Below are 20457 nucleotides of genomic sequence, written 5' to 3'. Positions count from 1 at the left end.
GCCGTGTTGTGGAAGGCTTTGGGAGGTTGAACCAGCAGAGCCAAGGGAGGGCTTCGTAGGTGCAAAGGGGTACCATGAAAGGGTCTGATGATATCGGAGATAGAGCTTATAACAGAGGGTTTGGAGATGAAGGCCCTGGAGGGACCTGGATAGTGATCTTCGACTGTTATTCTTAGGCTAGTTTATTTTCCCCCCAACAGCAGACATTCGATCGCATTACCCAATCAGCTTCTGCAAGTGCCGCTACCTTGCTTGGTATCCTCGAGAGTTACAGTCCCACACTTGATACCCTGTTGGTAATAGTCGGGTTTAATTGTACTACCGAGGAGGCCGCAAAAATTGTCGAAAGCATCCAGCCAGTAGCTCCAGCCATTGTCGAGTCTTTGAGGCTTAGTTTGCCTAGTGATGATAGTGAGGAGAGTCCCACAGACTGATAGTCCATCCTATTCTAGCACTTGTAAGATATATTTTATGATCTGAGAATGCCCGCAACAATGCTACACTTTGCCAGTCTATTATGCTTTTGTCTGCTATTTCCTTGTCGATGAAATAGGATTAGCATAAGTAGATGCAAAAAACTGATAGATACATGTTGTCACGTTCTCAAGACCATATGCTTATGCATCTGTCAACCTGAAATTTTAACTAGATAAACTATTAGATGCGTGGCCCTCGAGTACTCGAGAAGACCGTAATAGTAAGGAAAAAGACTAATACAGAGGTTAGTGCATATCGAATTTTCTGTGAACTTTTATCAACTTGTGCATTCAATCAGCATATAAACATGAACTCGATAGAGAGCACACGTGAGGCAGACTAGGACTTCGGAACCCTTCTGGCTGTTAGGCGTAAGATGTCTAACAATCTTTGTGCCGTTATGCCTCCTGAGGTATAATTGTCTGTCATCGACCCAACACATGTCTCTGTTGGTTCTATTCAATGTGACTGATGCAGAACCAGGTAAAATTTTGGCCAAATAAAATTTTGCAAAAAACATATAACAGAAAATATGGTATTATAATGTAGCTCCCAACTCTATGGTCAAGGAAGAAGTTACTCAATTGGAGAGTAAAAAAAGACATACCTGTACCATTGGTCGATAATGTAGTCGAACAAAGAGTAAAGTTCCAGCATCAAAAGTATGCGATGTAGCCCTCGACTCTCTGTTTGATGTGGTAATCAAAACAGAGAGTAGAGCATATGCATCAACACACCATCCTCGATTGAATACTTGAGAGTGCAAGCCCTCGAGCATTATTGTTTTAACTGCGATGTGAATATCGATTAAGCTCGAACCACTGGGTAGGTGGGCATTAAAATCCCACTCCCATTTGTGCTCGTTTTCATCGCAATCTTGATTTGATGCATCATAATGACCGCACATCCCTCTTTGCAGAGATGAGACAAGCCATAATGCCATCATGACATCTCGACTTCGCCGAACGCGCTACTCGCCCGAGGCGACACCATCATTTCGGATCTTGATGACTATGTTTATACAGTATGACCCGTTCCCCCCACTATAAATAGAGGGACTTGAAACCATCTGTCCTTCACATCGCCCCCTTTGTTTCCTTTGACCATTGCCTTCTAATACTTGTAGAGCTTGAAGCCATGGCCTCCACTCCATCTGAACCTCGTGAACTAATCCCAGAAGTCCTTTCCCCTAGGCCTCTCGCCATGGTCCTTCTTGAAATCATCATTGTTTCCTCCGATGATGAAGACTCGAGTGGTAGCCCTAAGAAAGAGAGGGAAGAAGCGCCCATCATAGATAATCGCCATCCCCTCATTCAGTGCGTTTGCCATTACAACAAGACATGTGCTTCAATCTAGACGGTGCAGCACTTCGCACGGGGGAGGATTAAGGATGGTGGTGATCTCGACTGGATCATCAACGATGCCGCCATCGAGGTCTTCGGTGGTGGAGCCTTCAGGTCATCACTGGCTAAGGAGGCATTGTCGTCTTCTCCATCGACAATCACCAAATCACCTTCGCATCACGTAGAAGACCACTCGGCATCACCGGCGCTGGCCAGCAGCTCTAGCAGGGTCTTCACCTCAGCACATTCCCTGGTCCCTATTCTGGTCAGTGGCCGGTTCTTGGAATGATTAGCTGCAGCCCGAGCGAGGAGTATAAAAGGTTCCTTGACTCGTCTAAGGGCGAATAAGGGTCCATACGCTTCCAAACTCTTGGAGGTTTTTTGCAAGATCTAAGCTGATCCTTTCTATCAATTTTGCACTAGCCACACGAATTAGAGCGAAAAAGAAAAAACCTATGTAATCAAGTAGCCAACCGAATCGAATGTAATCGACATACCTATAAGCTACCTTTTCTATGAATAAAACTTTCGGAGTTGATCGATATTCCATGAGTGCTCGAGTATCTCGCCGTTTGGAGTAGATAGCCGTACCGACCCAAGTCGAGTGACTTTGACTACTATGTAAGGTTCTTCCCACTTAAGGCGATAACTTGTGGCGTTGGACCTGTTTGTGCACCTTCCGTAGGACGAGGTCCCCAGCAGCGAGTTGTCTAGGTTGAATTTTCTGGCTTTGATATCTACGCAATGCCTACTGAGTTGCCACTCGAATAGATGCTCGATCTCGATACTCCTTTAGTAAATTTATGTCATCCACTCGTAAGTGCTCCTGCCCTTCATCAGAGTAACTTTCCACTCGTGGTGATCCAACTACAACTCAGTCGGGAGCACCGCTTTGCTCCATAAACCAAGAAGAACGGAGTTTCACGGGTGGCCCTATTAGTCGATGTACGAACAGTACCGAGGGAATCTCTTTTACCTAGCGTTTTGAGTAGGCTTTTAGCCTGTCAAAGATCCGAGTTTTGATACCCTGCAAGACTATACCATTAGCACGCTCAACTTGACCATTACTTTGCAGGTGAGCTACTGGGGCAAAACAAGTTTTAATGCTGAATTCTTCGCAGAATGCAATGAAGGTTTTGCTTCTGAACTGGCTACCGTTATCCATAATTATCCGATGCTGAATGCCGAATCGAGTAATTATGCTCCTCATGAACTTCTTGGCCGCTACTGCGGTTATTTTTCCTACGAGTTCGGCCTCTATCCACTTGGTGAACGTGTCGATAGCCACAAATAGGAACTTGTAACCACCTTGGGCCCTCAGGAATGGTCCCAAGCCCCAGACAGAGAAATACCAAGAAAGAGGAATTTTTTGTAGATCTTGGGCTAGTCGAGTGGTCTACCTTCTGAAAACTTGGCAGCTTTCACACTTTTTGACAAGCTCGAAAGCATTCTGGAGGGCAGTCGGCCAATAGAATCCCTAGCAAAAATTTTTTTGACCAAGGTGCGAGAAGATGCATGATTACCACACATGCCTCCATGGATATCGAGCAATATTTTATTGCCCTCTTCCTGAGTGATGCACTTCATCAAGATTTCGTTACTCCCCTTTCGGTAAAGCTTGCCGTCTACCAAAACGTAGAGCTTGGATTTACAAGCAATTTTCTCTGCAGACGCATCATCATTAGGGATGTCTCGATCCTCGATATAGGCTTGGTATGGAGTCATCCAAGTCGGCTTGCGTTCGAGTAGCGTAGCATCCATGTCTGCGGATTCTGCCTTGCTGACCTGACCAGACTGCTGGTCGGGTTGGGCACCATCCGTTCGCTGAACTGTCGGGACATATGGCTTAAGAAGTTTCTCAGCGAAGACCCCTATGGGTACCAGTGCTCCAGAAGAAGAGAGTCTAGAAAGTTCATCGACACCAGAGTTATCACTCCTTCTGATATGCATCACTTCTAGCCCTTTAAACTTTTGCTCGAGCTTTTGTACCTCGAGTAAGTAAGCTACCATGCTGTCGTCCAAGCACTGCTACTCCTTTTAAACCTGGTTTATGACTAGCTGTGAATCCCCTTTCACAAGAAGTCGTTTAATCCCAAGCGATGCAGCTATGTGGAGCCCATTTACTAGTCCTTTATATTCTGCAACATTATTGGAAGCGTTAAAGTCTAACTAAACAACATACCTGAGTTCATCGGCCATTGGAGATTTGAGAACAGTGCCAGCCCCCAAGCCCTGGAGCATAAGCGATCCATCAAAAAAATGTGTCCAGTGATCTTCGGCCATGTTTGGCCTTTTTTCCTCAATGCTTGTCCATTCGGCGATGAAATCTGCTAACACTCTAGATTTCATGCTTATGTGTGGTGTGTAGCTTACGTCGAACTCATTTAGTTCTACCGCCCATTGCGCGATTCATCTAGTAGCTTCCCAATTGTGTATTACATCCTTCAGCTGATACGTCGTTATGACCATGACCCAGTGTGCTTGAAAGTAGTGCCGTAATTTCCAGGAAGACATCAAGACTGTATATATCAGCTTCTATACTTGCGGGTATCATAGCTTAGCATCGTGTAGAACCTCGCTCATGTAATAAACAGGTTTCTGGACCTTGGCCTTTTTCTCGGGACATTCTCGTTTGACCGCCAGTACAGTGCTTACAACTTATGGGGTGGCTGCAATATACAAAAAGAGCTCCTCTTTCTCGTTAGGCGGTGTAAGAATCAGGAAGATATGTACCCTTTTAAGTCCTGGAAGGCGCGTTCCGCTTCTTCTGTCCACTCGAATCGGTCTTGTTTCTTCAACAACTTGAAGAAAGGCATTCCTCGCTCGCCCATCCTTGAAATCAATCGACTAAGAGCAGCAATGCAACCTGTCAGTTTCTGAACCTCCTTCATTGTTTGAAGTGACAGCATCTAGTCGAGAGCCTCAATTTTGCACGGGTTGGCCTCAATGTCGTGACTTGACACCAGGAAGCCGAGAAGCTTGCCAGACGGCACACCAAACGTGCACTTTTTGGGGTTGAGCATCATGCGATACTTCCTGAGGTTGTCGAATGTTCCCATGAGATCGTCAACCAATGCATTTCTGGTTTCTGACTTGACTACAACATCATCGATGTATACTTCTACATTGCCCCCAATTTGGGGTGATAGACAGTTTTGGATACACCTTTGATAAATAGCACCAGCATTTTTTAAACCGAAAGGCATCTTTACATAGCAAAATACACCGAAGGGAGTAGTAAAAGTTGTTTTCTCCTCATCCACTAATCCCATGCTAATTTGGTGATAGGCATCTAGAAAACATATCAATTCACAGCCTGTGTAGAGTCGACGATCCTTAGGGCAAGCCTTGTTGGGGTAGATGAAGTCGACGCACATTCTCCATCTGCCATTGGCCTTCTTGATGAGGATGGGATTCGTGGTCTATGTAGGATGATGCACTTCTCAAATAAAGCCCGCCTTTAGGAGTTTATCAACCTCCTCTTGGATGGCCCGCTTTCTATCTTCTGCAAATCTTCATTGCTTCTGCACCACAGGTTTGGCGCCGGCTTTAACAGCTAGTCGATGCTCGATCACCTCCCTGGGGACCCCAGGCATATTGGATGGTTGCCATGCGAACACGTCTTGGTTTGCCTGGAGGAAGGTGATGAGCTCAAGTTCCTATTTGGGGTCAAGATTGGCCCCAATCTTAACCGTCTTGGATGGTTTAGACAAGTTGAGAGGCACTGCCTTGACGCAACCACCGGTCTTCTTATTGTTGATGCCATCGTTGATCTTGCCTTTGGCGTCGTCATACTTAGTAATGCTAGCAAGACTTACGAGCCTGTAGTCTTTGGCCTCGACGTCACTTGGTGCCTTTGACACTTAGAATTTGCGTCCTTGTGGGTGATAGCCACTCGGCCGAAGTATTCAACTATATCTAGGCTTTGCTTATCGCATTTGACCACTGTGTGTTGATCCCCTTTAACTATAATGGCCCCCTTAGGACCCGGGATCTTGAGCATTTGGTAAGTATAGTGAACCACTGCCATGAACTTGCCCAGCATTGGGCGGCCTAGAATCACATTGTACGCTGTCTCAAAGTCTGCGATATCAAAGGTCAGCATTTCTATGTGGAAATTGTCAAGCGTGCCAAACGTGATTGGCAGCTCGATCTGACCGAGAGGCATGGTCGATAAGTTGAGAGTTATGCCCTGGAAAGTCTTGACTCTTGTTTTAGCTCTGATCTCTGAATTCCCATCATGTCCAAGGTTTTGGAGAAAATGATGTTGAGTGAACTACTACCATCGACCAGAGTTTTGGAAACTTTGATGTTGATTATTGTTGGCTGAACCATGACCGGGTGTAATACCCCCAAAATCATATAAATAAGTGTTGATCGAACATTTTAAAGAAGATGCAAAAGGTTGACCTTTTGACCCGTCACTCGGATGGACGATCGGAGACCACGGATGCGTAGGGCTCGTCGAAACGATTCCGTTTGACTACTCACATGTTATCTTCGGACTTCGGAACATGAAGCTGCGAATTGGACGCTTGAGATCCAAAGAGAAAAAAAAACAGAGACCATCCTTTTCTTCTTAACCCTAGAGTCCTGCTCTCTCCCTCCCCACAGCAGCAGCCACACTACCTTTTTCTATACTGCATGTAGAAGTTAGAAAGAGAAGGGAAAAGAAGAAAGAAGGGGAGGAGATCAGGAGGAGGAAGAAGGGGGCCGGTGCCCCTCTCACCCAGGTAGGAATTCCTCTCCTATTTTCCTTGTGCTGAGCTCCACCCCATCCCCTCTCATCTGCATCTTGTGGATTGTGGAGCTGCTGGTCTGTGCAGCAGCAAGGGAGGAGGAGAAAGGGAGAAGGGAAGGAGAAGGAGGAGAAGAAAGAGGAAAATCCTGAGCTCTTGTCAAGTTGCTCGTGGTTGCCCTAGGTGAGGATTCTCCACCCTAATCCCCTCCTTTTGGGTTGATTTTTGTGGTTTAGATCTCAAGTTTAGAGGGGGCTTAGGTTGAGGTTGGGTCGAAATCTGTTTCCTCCCCGTTCTGGAAACCGTCAGTTTTGTGCAGTCCCTGTTCAACATCTTTTTTGGGCATGTTAGCTTCCGAAATAAATTTTCCCACCATGGACAAAGTTGTAGGAGACTTCAATAGCTTTCTTTTGGCACCAAGTTTACCCTCATAGCATCTGTAGTTTGAGATATATCATCGTTTCAACTTGACTGATTTTCTCTGTCAAGAATCTGGACAGTAGTAGATCAAACCAGTTTTTTTGCCATCATATTGGAATCTTTTTAGGATTTGATCTGAAGAAAGGTTGTAGAGTTTGTCATAATCTTTCTAACGGCGTAGAGAACGTTGTCATAGGATGAGTAGAACTCCAGTTATGGCCTCTTAAACGTTGCTGCTGTTGTTTCATCGTCAGAAAGTTCAGTCATGTTCAGAGTGTGTTTTGGCCACCTTAGGTGCTTCAAATACAAAAAACTATAACTAGAAAGTGGTAGACAATTGAGTTTTATAGTTTCTGTGAACTTTTAAGAATTTCTGGATTTGTATATTAATTACGGGAAAAATGTGAAGGTTTCTGACAGACTTTTCGGGACAGTTTTCAATGCTGTTTTCAACAGCAGATTAGAGGCTCATATTGACCAGATAAAAATATGGTTTCTCCACGAAAGATTTAGCTAGTGTTGTGCAGTTTCCAGGAGTATGTTTTTTTGCTATGATATCAGTTGCAGAAAAAAGGATATGAGAATGTGAAGCCCTACTGCTTTATCAATAGAAGGATGTATATGCTGTTTTTGTGGTTCTCTTTTGAGCGATGGCTTAGGGTGTTAGGATCGTGTTTCCTATTGTATGTGCATGCTTGTATGAATGTTTTGCTGATGTGTGGTTCATAATCAGGTGGTGGTGCTCCTGATCGTGTTTGAAGGTTGTCGGTTGTATCGAAAAAAGGCAAGTAAACGTAGAGGTTGCTTTGCTTCTAGCTTTAACTTGCTATTCATTCTACCTCCACCTAAATTATATGTTCAGAACCATGATCCATTTAATATGAACTGATTAATAGATGTTTTGATGAGGTGAGGCACGATTACTTGTTTATATGTGGCTATGTTGCCTTATGCTCTCATATCCATGAAGATTGTTATTATTGTGGTGTATGTGGTTGATGAAGGCTATGAGGTGATGTGGTATTTACAGTTTCATATGCATTCATTTGCATTGCACCTCATATGAAGTAATATGTCGCCGTTTGCTAGCCGCGACTTGTACCGGTACGCACCGTACGTTACCCGAGGATGGGTACGGTGCAGCTTTACACCTTGTTGGGTGTAAAGGCAGTGGACATGCATTTGCATTGCATTTGCATTTTACAGTATTTAATTGAATTATTTCCTATTCCTGAAGTGGATGTTGAGAAGCGAATGCCTCTCCAGAAGATATGAGGACGTGGCTTAATCTTTTAGATGAGGTTTATGATAATCTTGGATGTCTAACTTGGTTTGTTTTTATGCTATTGTTACTCTCTTTTAAATTGATGTCTAATGAACTTGTAGTTTAAATAGCTTGTTAAAGCGGTTTGCTTGCTGAGATTTTATATCTCACTCCTCTTAATAACCTTTCCAGGTGCTTCATGCTTGCTTGCTTGGACGGGATGGGAGTAGCAGCACTTCTACATGTTATAATTACACATATTAATACAGTAGTGGTGTTGTAATAATAATGCAAGTGTTGGAGTTGTTTAGCTCTTAGTGTTGCTTAGCGTTGGTAAACTTGTTTTAGTTTGCTTTGTTGGAGGTCAAAAATTTAATGCCTTAATGCATTCGTTTTGCTAGGATACTTATGTGTTAGTGTGCGGTTTTATTTATGCACCCTATATCTATGTTGTTGCTTCCGCTTTATCTTGTTTTAGAGGAGGTGCTTAGGTTGAGGTTTCGTTGAAATCTATTTCGTCCTCGTTCTGAAAACCTTATCAGTCAGTTTTGTGCAGTCCCTGTCCAATGTCGTTTTTGGGCATGTTAGCTTCTGAAATATATTTTCCCACCATGGACAAAGTTGTAGGAGACTTCAATAGCTTTCTTTTGGCACCAAGATTACCCTCATATCATCTGTAGTTTGAGATATATCATCGTTTCAACTTGCCTGATTTTCTCTGTTAAGAATCTGGACAGTAGTAGATCAAATCAGTTTTTTTGCCCTCATATTGGAATATTTTTAGGATTTGATCTGAAGAAAAGTTGTAGAGTTTTTCATAATCTTTCCAATGGCGTAGAGAACGTTATCATAGGATGAGTAGAACTCCAGTTATGTCCTATTAAAAGTTGGTACCAGAGCCCTCGGTTTAGATTCTAGGCGAAATAAGGTTTAATTTGACACACTTGCACATGTAAGATGGGTAGAAGGGTTGTTTATTTTATGCTTACTCTGCTATGCTTGTTCTATCTTGTGTTTATGTTCTACTTGAAGTTGATGTATGCGTATGGTTTGTTTGTTGCGTGGCTGCAGCTATGCCACCTAAGAGGCGGAGTCAGGCTCAGGCCACAGCGAATGATTGTAATGCAGAACTGCTAGCGGCGATGCAGGCGATGCAGAATGAGCTGAGGACGTTGAGAGAGGCTAGGAATTAGGATGCTCCTATTCTGGAGCAGGGTGCTATTGCTGCTGAAGGTCCTGCTAGTGGTGTTTCTTTAATCCAGTGGATTGGGATGAAGCTGGATCATTTTGATGGCAGTGGCACTCCAGTTCAGGCCGCTGATTGGTTGTCCTACGTGGAGGACAAGATGGAGGTCTTCGATGTGCTGGCTCAGGACCGTATTCGCTATGGCACTCAGTTGCTGAAGGGTGAGGCCCAGATCTGGTGGAAGGGAGTGCAGTCAGCTCACACGGCTGCACATGGATCGTTGACTTGGCCTGATTTAGTCAGGCAGTTCGAGAGGAGGTTCTACCCAGTGACCTTTCTGGACAAGATGAAGATAGACCTGCATAGCTATGTGCAGGGTAGGAGGACAGTGTCTGAGTATGAGGTGGGCTTCAACCATATTGTTCGCTTTGTTCCGCATGTGGCTCATGATGAGGCAGAGAAGGCGAGGCAGTTCCGCCAGGGCCTCAAGCCTTCAATCCGCCACACTTTGGGTGCTTTTCTAGTGGTGGACTTCCGCACCATGGTCGAGCAGGCCTTGGGTGTGGAGATGCAGGAGGTGTACACTGAGGAAGCGCGCAAGTCTAGTGGAGATCAGACACAGGGTCAGATTGACAGGAAGGGCCATTCTGGTGGTCCTATTCATAAGAAGGGCAAGTTCCAGCGTCACCAGCCTTACCGTGGCAGTTCGGGACGTTCTCGCACTTCAGGGGGGAGTACTACACAGTACTGTGCCGTCCCTAAGCCCGGCATGGGGATGGTTTGTTTCCGTTGTGGAGATGCTCACCGTAGGAGTGAGTGCCGGTGGTCTGGCAAGTGCTCTATCTGTGGTCAGGACCACAAGGACGTGGTTTGCAGGAGGAATGCCAATGGCAAGCTTCGATGGGAGCCAGTGACTTCTTCAAATTCTGGTGGCACTGTTCAGATGATGGCCGTTACTCCTTCTTTGGTGCCTCTGCTCGCACCCACACCGCAGCAGTACTTGCCTGCGCCGTTCCCTCAGCAGTACCTAATGATGCCACCTGCTACACCGATGGCTTCTTTGACACCTCAGCTTGGGGCATTTCAACTGCCCCAGACTGCTACTTCTTCAGCACTGCCTACACCGTGGGGTTCTACTCCATTTGGCTATGCTGCCGGAGCTTCTTCTTTTGGTGCTCCCGGGGCATATGCTATGCCCTCTTCGGATGGTAGAGAGCGTGGAGATGTGGTGACAGGTACCATTTCAGTTGATTCTTTTGATGCACATGCTCTTTTTGACTCTGGCGCTAGCTTCTCGTTCGTTTCGGAGGTCTTTGTGGGTCGTGCTGGTCTTTCTGTGCAGAGGATTAGTCGGGCGGTTGTGGTCAGTTCTGCTAGAGGTTCTATATCCAGTTTTTCTATCTACCCTGGTTGCGTTATCTCCCTTGCAGATGAGGATTTTGTTGCTAATCTCGTGATGATTCCTTTGGAGCCTGTTGATGTTATTCTTGGCATGGATTGGCTTTCTCAGTATCGAGCTGTTATCTCTTGCTTCTGGAAGACAGTCTCTTTGCAGGCACCGTCTGGTCGAGAGGTGGTTTTTCAAGGGAGTGCTATGAAGTACTCTCTCTCACTGTTGTGCCAGTTGTTCCCTGACCGCTGGACGCGAAAGTCTGGTATTCTCTTAGCTAGGGTGGATGGTCAGGATGCTGCTTTGCGAGTGGAGGATATTCGTGGGGTTTGCCGCTATCCTGATGTGTTTCCTGATGAGCTTCCAGGTTTGCCTCCTGGAAGAGAGCCTATTTTTCAGATTAAGTTGGTTCCTGGTACGCAACCTATCTATAGGACTCCGTATAAGATGGCTCCAGTGGAGCAGGTGGAGTTGAAGAAGCAGTTGGATGACCTCCTTACTAAGGGGTTTATCAGGCCGAGCACATCGCCTTGGGCTGCTCCTGTTTTGTTTGTGGAGAAGAAGGATGGCACCAAGAGGCTTTGTGTGGATTATCGAGGCCTTAATCAGGTGACTATCAAGAATAAATATCCTTTGCCTCGTATTGATGCTCTCTTTGATTAGTTAAGAGGTGCTAAGGTGTTTTCTAAGATTGATTTGAACTCTGGGTATCACCAGATAAGGATTAAGGAGGAGGATATTGAGAAGACTGCTTTTAGCACGAGGTATGGGCATTATGAGTATGTTGTTATGTCTTTTGGACTAACAAATGCCCCTGCTGTTTTTATGGAAGCCATGAACAGGATGTTACATGAGTACTTGGATATCTTTGTTGTGGTGTTCGTTGATGATATCTTGGTCTATTCTAAGTCTGAGGAGGAGCATGAGGTTCATCTCGCCCTTGTTTTGGATGCTCTTCGGAAGAATAAGTTTTATGCTAAGTTGAAGAAATGTGCTTTCTGGCTTTCTGAAGTGAGTTTTCTTGGCCATGTGATTAATCAGCATGGTTTTACTGTGGATCCAAAGAATGTTGCTTCAGTGGTGGAATGGCAAAGACCAACTAATGTGACTGAAATTCGGAGTTTTCTTGGGCTTGCTGGTTATTATCGGCGTTTTGTGCAGGGTTTCTCTATCATTGCTAAGCCGATGACCAGACTTACTGAGAAGGGTGTTCCTTTTGTATGGGACGATGATTGTGAGGCCAGTTTTCAGACTCTGAAGGATAAGTTAGTTAATGCCCCTATTCTTATTTTGCCCGAAAGTGGCAAGCGCTTCACAGTGTATACAGATGCTTCCCGTGTTGGACTTGGTTGTGTGCTTATGCAGGATGGCAAGGTAATCGCTTATGCCTCCAGGCAGTTGAAGAAACATGAACGGAATTATCCCACACATGACCTAGAGTTGGCTGCGGTGGTTTTTGCATTGAAGTTATGGAGACATTATCTGTATGGTGAGTCCTGTGATATCTTTACTAATCATAAGAGTCTCAAGTACATCTTTACTCAGAAGGAGCTAAATTTGAGGGAACGGAGATGGCTAGAGTTGATTAAGGACTATGATCTGACGATTCATTATCATCCGGGAAAAGCAAATGTGGTGGCTGATGCTCTTAGCAGGACAGGCGTTCCTAAGGCCGCTATGCCTTTGGTTGCAGACTTGGATTGTATGGGTGTATCTTTTTGTTTGATAGGGACTGCTCGTGAGGAGACTCAGATGCTCATTCAATCCTCTATTCTTGACCGTGTGCGGGAGGCTCAACAGCATGAACGTTTGCTACAGGAGGTTCGTAAGAGGATTGTAGAGGGTACGCCTAGAGAGTTCAGTATTGATGAGCAGGGTGTTGTCCGTTTCAGGGGACGTGTCTGTGTGCCCCAGAAGTCAAAGGTGAAGACAGATATCTTGAGAGAGGCTCATCGAACTCCATATACAGTTCATCCTGGTGAGACTAAAATGTATAGAGATCTTAAGCAAAGTTTTTGGTGAAAGAGGATGAGAGTGGATATTGCCAAGTATGTGGCAGCTTGTGGTGTATGTCAACAAGTAAAGGCCGAGCATAAGAGGCCTGCGGGGTTGCTTCAGTCTCTGGAGGGTCCCGAGTGGAAATGGGAGCATATCACTATGGACTTTGTGGTTGGTTTACCTCGATCGCCTCGTGGGCGGGATGCCATATGGGTTGTGGTGGACAGGCTCACTAAGTCCGCGCATTTCTTTCCTCTTAAGACGACGAGTTCAGCTCAGGATTTGGTTCCCTTGTATATCAATGAAGTGGTGAGATTGCATGGTGTGCCTAAGTCGATTGTGTCAGATCGAGGCGCCAAGTTTGTGTCGAAGTTTTGGCAAAGTCTTCAGAGTGCTATGGGCACTAAGCTTTCTTTGAGTACCGCTTTCCATCCTCAGACAGATGGGCAGTCGGAGCGGACTATTCAAACTTTGGAGGATATGCTGTGCGCTTGTGTCCTTTCTTGGAAGGGCAGTTGGGAGGATCACCTTGCCTTAGTGGAGTTTGCCTATAATAACAGTTATCATGCTAGCATTGAGATGGCTCCATATGAGGCTTTGTATGGTAGGAAGTGTGTTTCTCCCCTGTGTTGGGATTTGTCTGGTGAGAGGGTTTTGCTTGGTCCCGAGGTTGTTCAGCAAACCGCCGAGAAAGTGCGGGAGATACGGCAGAACATATTGGCCGCTCAGAGCCGACAGAAGAGTTATGCAGATGTGAGGAGACGTGAGCTGGAGTTTGCAGTGGGTGACCAGGTTCTCCTCAAAGTATCACCCACAAAGGGTGTTGTTCGGTTTGGCACTACAGGGAAGCTTAGCCCGAGGTACATTGGGCCTTTTGCTATCACAGCTCGAGTTGGCAGTTTGGCTTATCGCCTACAGTTACCGGATTCTATGAGTGGTGTGCATAATGTCTTCCATGTATCCATGTTGAGGAAGTATCTGCGGGATCCAGAGCATAAAATTGATCTCGAGCCTATAACAGTGGAGCAGGATCTGACTGTGGAGTGTCGCCCAATGCGTATTTTGGACTCGTCGGAACGAGTCATGACGAGGAGGATGATCAAATACGTGAAGGTCCTGTGGACTAATCAGTCGGAACGCGAAGCGACTTGGGAACTTGAGGAGCAAATGCGCAAGAAGTACCCAGAGCTCTTCGAAGCTGGTGAGTTCTACTTTATGGTCTAAGTTTTGTTGTTATGGAATGGTAGAATTCGGGGTCGAATTCTTTTGAAGGAGGGGAGAATGTAATACCCCCAAAATTATATAAATAAGTGTTGATCGAACATTTTAAAGAAGATGCAAAAGGTTGACCTTTTGACCCGTCACTCGGATGGACGATCGGAGACCACGGATGCGTAGGGCTCGTCGAAACGATTCCGTTTGACTACTCACATGTTATCTTCGGACTTCGGAACATGAAGCTGCGAATTGGACGCTTGAGATCCAAAGAGAAAAAAAAAAACAGAGACCATCCTTTTCTTCTTAACCCTAGAGTCCTGCTCTCTCCCTCCCCACAGCAGCAGCCACACTACCTTTTTCTATACTGCATGTAGAAGGAAGAAAGATAAGGGAAAAGAAGAAAGAAGGGGAGGAGATCAGGAGGAGGAAGAAGGGGGCCGGTGCCCCTCTCACCCAGGTAGGAATTCCTCTCCTATTTTCCTTGTGCTGAGCTCCACCCCATCCCCTCTCATCTGCATCTTGTGGATTGTGGAGCTGCTGGTCTGTGCAGCAGCAAGGGAGGAGGAGAAAGGGAGAAGGGAAGGAGAAGGAGGAGAAGAAAGAGGAAAATCCTGAGCTCTTGTCAAGTTGCTCGTGGTTGCCCTAGGTGAGGATTCTCCACCCTAATCCCCTCCTTTTGGGTTGATTTTTGTGGTTTAGATCTCAAGTTTAGAGGGGGCTTAGGTTGAGGTTGGGTCGAAATCTGTTTCCTCCCCGTTCTGGAAACCGTCAGTTTTGTGCAGTCCCTGTTCAACATCGTTTTTGGGCATGTTAGCTTCCGAAATAAATTTTCCCACCATGGACAAAGTTGTAGGAGACTTCAATAGCTTTCTTTTGGCACCAAGTTTACCCTCATAGCATCTGTAGTTTGAGATATATCATCGTTTCAACTTGACTGATTTTCTCTGTCGAGAATCTGGACAGTAGTAGATCAAACCAGTTTTTTTGCCATCATATTGGAATCTTTTTAGGATTTGATCTGAAGAAATGTTGTAGAGTTTTTCATAATATTTCCAACGGCGTAGAGAACGTTGTCATAGGATGAGTAGAACTCCAGTTATGGCCTCTTAAACGTTGCTGCTGTTGTTTCATCGTCAGAAAGTTCAGTCATGTTCAGAGTGTGTTTTGGCCACCTTAGGTGCTTCAAATACAAAAATCTATAACTAGAAACTGGTAGACAATGGAGTTTTATAGCTTCTGTGAACTTTTAAGAATTTCTGGATTTGTGTATTAATTACGGGAAAAATGTGAAGGTTTCTGACAGACTTTTCGGGACAGTTTTCAATGCTGTTTTCAACAGCAGATTAGAGGCTCATATTGACCTGATAAAAATATGGTTTCTCCACGAAAGATTTAGCCAGTGTTGTGTAGTTTCCAAGAGTATGTTTTTTTGCTATGATATCAGTTGCAGAAAAAAGGATATGAAAATGTGAAGCCCTACTGCTTTATCAATAGAAGGATGTATATGCTGTTTTTGTGGTTCTCTTTTGAGCGACGGCTTAGGGTGTTAGGATTGTGTTTCCTATTGTATGTGCATGCTTGTATGAATTTTTTGCTGATGTGTGGTTCATAATCAGGTGGTGGTGCTCCTGATCGTGTTTGAAGGTTGTCGGTTGTATCGAAAAAAGGCAAGTAAACGTAGAGGTTGCTTTGCTTCTAGCTTTAACTTGCTATTCATTCTACCTCCACCTAAATTATATGTTCAGAACCATGATCCATTTAATATGAACTGATTAATTGATGTTTTGATGAGGTGAGGCACGATTACTTGTTTATATGTGGCTATGTTGCCTTATGCTCTCATATCCATGAAGATTGTTATTATTGTGGTGTATGTGGTTGATGAAGGCTATGAGGTGATGTGGTATTTACAGTTTCATATGCATTCATTTGCATTGCACCTCATATGAAGTAATATGTCGCCGTTTGCTAGCCGCGACTTGTACCGGTACGCACCGTACGTTACCCGAGGATGGGTACGGTGCAGCTTTACACCTTGTTGGGTGTAAAGGCAGTGGACATGCATTTGCATTTTGCAGTATTTAATTGAATTATTTCCTATTCCTGAAGTGGATGTTGAGAAGCGAATGCCTCTCCAGAAGATATGAGGACGTGGCTTAATCTTTTAGATGAGGTTTATGATAATCTTGGATGTCTAACTTGGTTTGTTTTTATGCTATTGTTACTCTCTTTTAAATTGATGTCTAATGAACTTGTAGTTTAAATATCTTGTTAAAGCGGTTTGCTTGCTGAGATTTTATATCTCACTCCTCTTAATAACCTTTCCAGGTGCTTCATGCTTGCTTGCTTGGACGGGATGGGAGTAGCAGCACTTCTACATGTTATAATTACACATATTAATACAGTAGTGGTGTTGTAATAATAATGCAAGTGTTGGAGTTGTTTAGCTCTTAGTGTTGCTTAGCTTTGGTAAACTTGTTTTAGTTTGCTTTGTTGGAGGTCAAAAATTTAATGCCTTAATGCATTCGTTTTGCTAGGATACTTATGTGTTAGTGTGCGGTTTTATTTATGCACCCTATATCTATGTTGTTGCTTCCGCTTTATCTTGTTTTAGAGGAGGTGTTGCCAAAATTTTATAATTTTGTCAAGTCAAGTGGAGTAGTTTGTAGTCACATTCCAGGCTTTCGCGGTGTCTGGGGTGTTACACCGGGTATCTACCAGGATGTGGTATCGCAACCAGATGGTCGGTTTGACCCAAGGTGATTGACTGTTCTAACCACCTGAGATACCAAGTGGGCCCAATTAGGGCCAAGTTGACTTCTCGCTCGACTGCCTTGTACTGCCTTTTGTACTCGTAAGTGGCGGATCCTTTGAAGATGTGTGCCAAGCTGTGGCCTGCATCATGGAACTGGGGCTCGCTGCCATCAATGTTTGACTTAGCCTGCTTATTGCCACGCTCAGCGTTTGCCTTGATCTTTTCATCGAGCTTCTTCTTGAACACATAGCACTCGTCGAAGTCGTGCTGGTTGCTCCAATGGATGGGACACCACTTTCTACCACATCGAATAAGGTCTTTGTTGTCCCCAGTGTTGCGCGATTTGTTCCTGTTGACTGCAGCTACGGTTTTTGATCACCGTCCATAGTTCATGCCGATTGTGAGGAATATAATTTTTCAGGTCTTCCTTATTTTTGCGCCTATGGACAGGGAAGCTACAGTTTGGCCCACATTGTCGTGTTCGGGCTCGACCACCTGAGCTTCCCGTTTGAGATTCTCCTACTCGAGAGTGTTCCTGCCCATGGCTCCTCCAGTCGGGACCGTGCCAACTGGGGGGCCTGGAATTGCTGGGATTATTTGCTTGAGCAACTTGGTTCTGAGCTGCATCGAGTAGGGTCTTGAATTGATTGACCAAAGGAGTTAGCGGATTCACCGGATCTAACTCTGGAAGGGATCAAAGCCTCAGATGCGCTCCTCATATGTTAGCGTCCGGAGTATTGAATACATCGTTACCAAGGCTCGGTAGCGATCGAGCCGATGACGCTTCATGGTGACTGTTTGGAGGGAGCTTCTCCCTTGAGCCGTGAGTCATCACGGGCAGAGGCGTACCCACCAGAAGTCGCCGGGAGAGGCCAGGAGGCATCTGCTCTCTCGTGGTCCGCCGTGAAGGGTCATGTCGGGTGCACGTAAGTCTCCAGCTGCGGATGTTTTTGGTGGTAACTCGGTGTCGGTACTGTTGGTGGCGATAGCTATCACCGGATCTTTGGGAATTTCCGTGCCGTGGTCGACCACGGCCTTTGGATCTACCACCATTGGGTTAGCCGATGGGGGGTTATTGCTTCTAATCATATACACGAATCAATCTGTTCAGCTGCTCTGGCTAGCGTAAGAATCACTATCTACACCCTCGTCGCTATCAGTGTCCATGCAGTGGAGAACATTAGGTTCCGCGGGATCCCACTCGAGATGTCCCACCTCACGGTACGCATCCACTGGTCTGGATTCGAGTGTGCCGGTATGGATCATTCCACCTTGGCTGTCCCAATGGAAAACCATAATTCCGAAGATGTTCTCCAAGTCAATGAGAGGAGACTCGAAGCTGTCCGCCTTGACTCGAAGTGGTCATAGAAGCCATTGTCAAAGAATCTGTCAAAGATTAGTTCCTGACAATGTGCCCGGAAATTGACTGGGTACCTTCGAGTCCAGGGATTAATCACGAGATGAGACAATCGATGTATACAGGTTCGGGCCTCTGATTGTAGTAATACCCTATGCCTGTGGGGGTGTTGCTGCCGTATATTGATGATCTCAAGTACAAGCAATATGGCTAAATTTGTTACAAAGAGTATATTAGATCTAATCTGACCTAAAGTTAAAGTCGTCGAATATCTTCTCTGCTAGAGTCTTGATGCTTGCCTCGAGTTCCTCCTCTTCCCCCTAGCCATTTCGCCTTATATAGGGGTGAGGTACCGACTCCTATCAGCCGTGGTCGATAGGGAGTTGTCTTCCTTGATGTCCAAGTAGATAAATCTATTTCGAGTACTGATCGTATCGAGTTAGGTAACTAATTGAAACTTTCCTGATATGTACTTCCTCAATTCCGGGTGTATTAGGTATCACTGATTCGGTTCCATGATATCTAAAGCTTCTTAATATGTGTTGTACATACCCTGTCCATATATGATATACCCCTTATGCGCATATACCTCATAGTTAGATATTCCACAACAAGCATGAGCCACCAAGGCACACGATGCCGGTGAGTCACCAAGACTCCAAGGTTCCAGTGTACCATTTGATACAATGTAGGATCACTCCTTCATCCTCTCTCTAGATAGCAACACCTAGCAACAACTCTTTGTAGGCCTATTAGCACTAATAACTCCCTAATCTTGTGCTTAATTGCCTTGGATGATCATGTTTAGCACTTTGGTGGCTTGGATCTCTTCCTAAGTGTATCTGAGCTTCTCTGGACTCCAGCACATTCAAATGGTCGAGTGGGGGTTATTTATAGTCTCAAACACACGAACTAGTCATTGCTCCAATGGCTCAAAAAGACTATGAACACAGATTATCCGGCATCAACAATAGTACAAACACTGGACCATCTAGTGTGTACAATAGTAGAAACTAGCCTTTGAAACCCCACTCAAACTAATTGTGAACAACGAATGTTCCAGTGTAACCTTGAACTCCATCATCAGACTATCCGATATGTATACTTGAGCCAACCAAGCCACTTCTGACTGTTAATTTGTCCGGCGTGTAGATCCTCTAATCACCGGACCATCCGGTGTGTACAACCATACCAGACTAGCTATTGCAACATCTCTTGGAAAATGCTCCAGTGTAGCATCGCCAGACCATCCAGCGTGTACAATATTTTCACCTTCATCTAAGAATATTGTGGCGCGTACAAGCTTTTGAGCGACAGACCATCCGGCATTCAAACTCCTTTTGCACCGAAATACTGCTCCTAGAAAATGCTCCGGCGTGTATACCTTGCTAAGCACCATACCATCCGGTGTGTTCTTCCGGATAGACCTCTTATGTGACAAAACACTCCGGTGTGTACTCCTTTCTGAGCACCGAACTATCTGGTGAGTACAATCTTCTCTGAACTTGTCAAATTATAACTTTCTCGAGTGCCGCTTCAGTAGCTGCTTCATGTATTGCATCCATGAGACACTACTACAAAACCTATTTTCTGAGACACCTAGGTTTGATTTCTACAGGCGGTTCGTAGGAAGAACCGCCTGAGAAAGTGGATGCGGCCCCGTGTGGCTGAGGACCGCCTGTGAAAAGTAATTTCCACAGGCGGTTCCTTACGTGGACCGCCTGTGGAAATGGATCCATTTCCACAGGCGGTCCACATAAGGAACCGTCTGTGTAAATGGAGCCTTTCCACAGGCGGTTCCTTATGTGGACTGCCTGTGAAAATATATCCATTTCCACAGGCGGTCCACATAAGGAACCGCCTGTGTAAATGGAGTATTTCCACAGGCGGTTCCTTATGTGGGCCGCCTATGAAAATGGATGTCATTTCCACAGGCGGTCCACATAAGAAACCGCCTGTGGAAATTAGTTTCCACAGGCGGTTTCTTATGTCGATCGCCTGTGCAAATAGTCAATAAATACTCCTTCTCAGCCAGCTCCATTCAGACAGACTTACTGTTCGAAACAGTAAGCATTTACTGTGGTGGCCGATTTGGAAAATAGGTGGGGAAGGTTTTGTTTTTTATTTCCTTGGAGGAACCAAATAAGGTATGTATATCTCATCCCTAGCTTGTATTTTTTTGAAGTTTAGATTTAGATTTAAGGCTAAATTAGAGTTTCAATGTGATCTAGAGATGCTCATGGTTCTTGCCATTTAGATCATCAAATTAGCTCAAATTTGTTGCAATATTGATTTAATTGTGTAGATTCA

At 45.0% G+C, this 20457-nt stretch overlaps 1 long non-coding RNA gene across 1 annotated transcript; it reads left to right on the top strand.

Annotated features, from left to right (window-relative positions):
* The first annotated feature begins 6442 nt into the window (after nt 1–6442).
* LOC133905480 (uncharacterized) lies at nt 6443–8650 on the top strand. Its single transcript, XR_009907626.1, has 4 exons — nt 6443–6553; nt 6631–6742; nt 7713–7779; nt 8436–8650. It is a non-coding gene; the product is annotated as an uncharacterized LOC133905480 (long non-coding RNA).
* The last annotated feature ends 11807 nt before the right edge of the window (nt 8651–20457 follow it).

Source organism: Phragmites australis, chromosome 22 (assembly GCF_958298935.1).
Source record: "Phragmites australis chromosome 22, lpPhrAust1.1, whole genome shotgun sequence".
Taxonomy (NCBI): domain Eukaryota; kingdom Viridiplantae; phylum Streptophyta; class Magnoliopsida; order Poales; family Poaceae; genus Phragmites; species Phragmites australis.
This window is presented reverse-complemented; position numbering and strand designations above follow the sequence as displayed.